The sequence below is a fragment of the Hoplias malabaricus genome, chromosome 1, assembly GCF_029633855.1.
Source record: "Hoplias malabaricus isolate fHopMal1 chromosome 1, fHopMal1.hap1, whole genome shotgun sequence".
Taxonomy (NCBI): domain Eukaryota; kingdom Metazoa; phylum Chordata; class Actinopteri; order Characiformes; family Erythrinidae; genus Hoplias; species Hoplias malabaricus.
The window spans coordinates 62,376,544-62,382,618 of record NC_089800.1 but is presented as its reverse complement, the minus strand read 5'-3'; positions in this window follow the sequence as shown (position 1 = coordinate 62,382,618).

Genomic DNA, 6,075 nt, shown 5'->3' with positions numbered 1-6,075 from the left:
AGATTTAATCAAATCTAATCTGTCCTTGCTGCCGAAAATAAAAATCCATTTTGAGGAGGTTTGTGTATGTGAAAGAGAATGGCAGATGGTAGGCGGCTTGTGGTAACGCCTGTCTGCTGCACACACAGGTCAGCAGTCATGGTGGCTGCCGTAATCCTAAACTCACCATCACCCTATCAGCCTGGAATACAGATAAGCCCACTGAGGAACAGATACAGGAACAATGGAAAATGGAAACAGTCAAATGCCTCTTGACTGATGTAGAACTGAGACGTGAGCAGTTTCTCAAGAGCTTTGGAATGTCTAGACCAGTTTAAAAAAATATTAAATGGAACATTTGATGTTTTAAGCAAAATTATAGATTAGATCTATTGAAAATTAAGTCTGTTATGTGTTACATGTTTATAAAAATAACATTTTCAAATCTAAGTCATATAAATTATGGACAAATCCTAATCATTCAGCAGTAATTTTCAGTTACAAAATTTACATCCCTCTCAGTAGAGGCTCAAAGGTCCTGTCAATACCGATGGAGTTCAACTAGATAAACAAACAATAAACAAGTTTAGAAAACATCACATCACAGTATATTTAAGTAACAACAGATGCGTATGAGGCACACAAGACTTCACACGATACTGGACCAGGAGTAGAACTGCGAGTGGGTGACTAGCTCAACAGATAACATCCCAAAAATATGAGATATTTCACCACACAATATCTTATGCAATAGGGGAACGAATAACAGAAGGCAAAAATTATTACGAAAGGTTAGAAATGAAATAAAACAACGACATACACAATTTGTATAAAATTTTAGATATTAAAATACTAAATAATTTATGGAAAAGCCTCTTGGGCCTTCAAACCTGTCAGTCATACTCTAATAGCCGTACCTTCTCAATGGTCAAATCATTTTGGATTTCACTTCTCCTCAATGACAAAAAGCTGGAAAACGCAATGAACAGTACATGCTGATCCTGGAAATACAAATTGGACATCAGTTTAGCATTAGAAATGTATTATGATTTTAGTGTCAGTTCAGTTTATTTGACATGTTTCAGATGCAAAAAGCTTTTCACATTCCTTACTTTTTGCTTTTCTGGTCAGAATTATCTTCTGACACCATCTTTAAAATAAAAGGTACATGTTGTTTTTCTCCACAATTCAAGCCCTTTTCAGGTGTTGTTTCAGTGATTTCACACTTCATCTGAAGACACAAAGGAAGAGGAATAAATAACACTAACTCCAAGTTGAAGTCCTGTCATCAGCAGTTAAATGACTTTCCCTAATGAATTAATTTCAGTCAGAGACGCGTTTACTTTAGAGGTGACAGCTGAGAAGTGAAAATGTGTCGGCTGAGTGTGAACGATGGCAGCTCCTGCTTCTGGATCTGGATTGATTGTGGTAATATTTAAGAAGTCCTCTTCCCACGGGAGCACACAGTTTAATTAGCATACTGACGCTTGCCCTCACGTTTAATTGCTTTCGGTTTGTAATTAAAACGTGTGTTGACTTTGCGTTTCTCTCACTGATGCATAACAATGGAGGGTTATATGATATTACACTTTTGCTGCGGTGTACATTAAAATGGGCGGATTAAAATAACAGCTATAATCCGAACCGTTTTGTGCCCCACCAATAATAGTTTGTTAAGCGTGGGGGGTGCATTATAATGCATTAGTCTTTTCAATTAAAAGATCAAGGATCTCAAGTCTTTACAGAGGGGCTTAGCCCTGTTCTCTTTCTTGGTCTTCTAAGGTTGTGTATTACCTCCGTCCATTTGGGTTACAGAGGCTCAAATTAGTAGCCGTTTGATTTTGTACCTTTGGCCCTGCTCCTTTCATGCTATGTTGACTGGATGTGGATTGGCACCTTGTTCGAGGTATGCATGACTATGCTTCTGTCTTTTTTGCATGACAAGGGGAGTGTATTGCAGCTGCCCCTGGATACAGACCACATAGACCCCTAACGTAGGGCATTCCCCAGCCAATACTTAATATCAAAAAGGTGCGTATTTGAGGAAATCCTTAGCCCATTTACGCCACTATTTGCGGCCAGACCCAATGAGGCCCCATGCAATATCTTCTGTACCACCCCCCGGCTGTGAATGACACCTCAATGGCTGCCCTAAGTTTTTCCCCCCTTCCTCTGTCCAGCCAGGGATGTGTGCATTCCCCGTCACACTACTTTTGAGATTCATTTCCAGGTAAACACGCTTTGGCCGGCCACAAACCTGCAGCCAACAGCCGTTGTCACAGCTGTGGTGGATAATAGCCAGGCCAAACTCCTGCCCTGCTCCGGAATGTTTACAGTCACCACAGGGCCTGCACAGCAAACACTTCTCCATTACTTTCCACAAGAAAGAGCGTCCAGTTATTAATTTTATTTTGACGAATTACAAGCTTAACCCATTGGCCCTTTGCTGCTCCGTTTCTAGACCACTATAACAAAGGCATGGCTTCAGAGGGAAGACGTCCTTTCAGAGAGAAGTAAAGCCTTGCTTAGGATTTTTTTTTCCTTGGTTAGAAAGGCCTGCTTTGAAAGTGTTGTAACACATTCCTGCAAATAACAGCAGAGAACTTGCACCTCCCTCTTCCCTTTTAATGGGTAATTGAATGTGCAACTTTTTCACAGAGATGCTTTGGACAAGATCACTTTAGAACTGGAGTGGACACTGCCACTCCAGCTGAGGGAAAACCACTGTAACACAGTGTAAAACAGTCTACAGCATCACAGGTGTCTGAGTAAAGCAGGTCATTTCCAGCTTATACACTATTCAGATGAATGGATGCTACAGGGTTCTTGACTATGCAAAACCTTTAGTGGATAAAGATTACCTTATGCATATATCAGTTACAGAAACTCAAGGATGTTTCTTTAATGGACCACTCAAAAGTCTTCTAAAAAGGCACAATGTGTTTAGGCCTGTTTCTGAGACTGAAATTAAATCTGGAATATAAAGAATTTCCAACAATGATTCAGAATTGGTGCCATAGTTTAGTCCGAGGCCAAGACTAGGCTTAATCCATTTCTAGGAAACAAGCTTAAGGGAATAGTCCAGAAACTAAAGTAACTTGTTAAGACATTGTTCATTAAAGAGTCCAACAACTAGTGACCAACAAATGCCATATCAGCTTTGGTAACTGAAGAGGTCACAAAAGTCAATAAAACTTGTTTCAAAGCTTACGTTTAAATTCATAAATGTGCCACGGCTTTAACAAAAAAGAACTTCTTCTAGACCTCCCATGAGAAGAGCGTGAAACATTTTAGAAGCTTAAAAATACCCTGACCTCTTTGCGATCTCAAACCTGAATTCCAGTCTACAAAAGAGAGAATGCAGGTCAGTGTTTAAAGATCCCAAGGCAATATTTGCTAAGAATACAGGCCCTAATGTATGAGTTTGAGTAGGATCACCTAGGCGCCACCCACAGTGATGGTGCACTGCAACACATAGACAGCATCCAGATACATGATGGATGAGCAGCCATGAAAATAAACACAGAAAGAGAAGAAAATAATAACTAATGATAAAAATGCTCCATATATGAAGAGGCCTATATGTTAAGATGTTGCAATGGGTTGCTCCACTTTTGTGTTTCACACTATTGATTAAATTATATTGAGCATGATGTTTCTGTAGTAGCTGCCATATGGGCTCAGAGTACATCAGGCACAAGGTATAGGTTCCTACTCCAATATGTTCTGTTTGCTCAGTTTCAGGGTCCTTTTTCTTTTCACCAAATACGAAAAAGTGACCTTCGCTACTGAGCACGCTCACAATCTGCACCATGTCCATGAATGATTAACTTTAAACAAAATATTCCAAAAGTACTCTCTGCTACACTCTACACACCTGCTCCCAGTCATTCACAGCGTATAAGTGTAGGCTCAGCCCTTTAACAGGGATTATATGAGAGCTAGTTGATTAAGCATATCTTGTAGTAAATAAACCCAGTAATCAAATAAAAATCCCTTCCAGGACATTCGAAACCAGTCAAAGTAGGCTGATGCGCTACACTTTTCTGTAAATATGAACATCTGCCAGTTTTTGGTGACATTCTACTGTGGAATCTTGGTAAGGTTTGGAATAAGATCGAACTACACAAACTTAAACAATTCCAGCACTACATTCACATTAGTGTTAAATGATGGTGTACTGCAGGTTTTCTTAGTGCTCCGAAAATAACGACAGTTATTACGATCACCTAAATTGTCAAAACATATCCATAATATGGAGATCTTATTGAATAAGTAATCATTTTTTTGTCATCTAAATCTTCAAAGGCATCAAGTCTTTCACTAAAATATGTTCTGAATAAATCATGTTTTCAGAGGCCTGCATTTAATTTCAGTCTATTTCTAATCATCATAAACAGGTTAGAAACTTCACGTAGTAAAAATAAATGAATGAATGAATGAATGAATAAATAAATAAATAAACAAATAAATAAATCAAATATTGAAATGAAGTGTAATTGTATACATTTCTTTTAGGAAGATTAAGATGTGGTCCATATTTCTGATCAATTTTAATACTTTTTTATATACAATTGTTATATTCATTATCTGTGAACACTGCAGATATGTGATGATTCTTTTTTAGAGGACATTAACTCATTTTTAATAACCCAATATTATTACATAGTCTGAAGGCCAGATTAATCATCAGCTCACTCCAGTGCTCCTCCTGCCACCTCCTACAATGTTGTTAGTAAGTTGATGATTATTGTCATCATTTTTCTTCCTTCCATTTTTGCCCAAAATACCTTAATAGTGCTGAGCTGTGACATCACACTCATAATAAGGACCACAAAACGACTCTTTATTGTGATGCCACAGACGAAACATGTATGGCTAGATTATCATTATTGTAATGTGTGATAGAGGACTGTTGTCAGTGGGCTGAGTGTATCATTAACGATAGACAGATAGATAGATGTACAGTAGAAGGCAGTGCTGCAAGAAATGGGACTATAGATACTTGTGTTCAATTGAAAAAAGCCAAGTGCAATATGTATAAACGTCTACAGGCTGCAGGTGCCCTACTGACCTGTACACTTCCTTCACAGAGCTGCTGCACATGAGCGCGGATGACTGTGGAGAGGAGTTAGAATTTGATCACAGCACAATTTTTTGTGCTCATAACGCTCTCGTGCAGCGGGAAGCAGCTTGGTGTCCAGGCTGAGGGCAGCGCGCGCCCTCAGCCTCGTTTACACATTACACACAGCTCCAAATAAACTCTGAGATTATATTGACATTTGTGTGCCTGTGCTACGCAAATACGCAATCAAACAGATAGCACACGATAACACCGCTGGACGGGCACGTGCCAAACAACAAGGTATTAAAACGAACACGAAACGGAAAAAGTGAACGGAAGAAATACACAGCAGTCTACACTACCTCACTGTATGTATATAGCTGTAGAAATAAATACAGACTCCGTGATCATCATTCAGAAATACTACATTTAATAAAACGATATTTAGGTGTGCATCATCGTTTTGGCGCCAACAGGCGGCGCCACCACACACTGATGCATCTATTAGAAATAAATGAAAAAGAACATCGCCTCTAAATACTTACTGGAGATTAAACAGAGACCACATCAGCATCATTACCCAGTGTGATTAGGTTATGCCACGTTCCTTTGGTCTGAAATATCTGACCATTGTTCAAAACAGACCCCAAATATCTTAAGGGGTCGTCTAATGAGTATAAAGTGGCATTAAATTGGCCAAAGTCAAGTGCTGAGAAACCAAGCCATCAGCATTCGCCTGCGTGGCTCCTCCATTTCGTGGATAGTCAAACACATTGGATAAATGTTAGGCTACTTTGTTTAGTGAAGGCAATCAAATCTGGCCACTGAGCTCCGCAGAATCAACACTGACGTCCTGCGTGCTAAGAGTGAAACTGTTATATTAGCAAACTGCGTCCTGCTATTAGTTAGCCTACATATATTAGCACACACGTAAACACACTCAGAAAACACGCCGAAATGGCCACTTCAAACACACGGGGAGCCTTGCTCCGACTCTTTACTTAGCCTGTATCTTTTCTACTAAGTTTTCA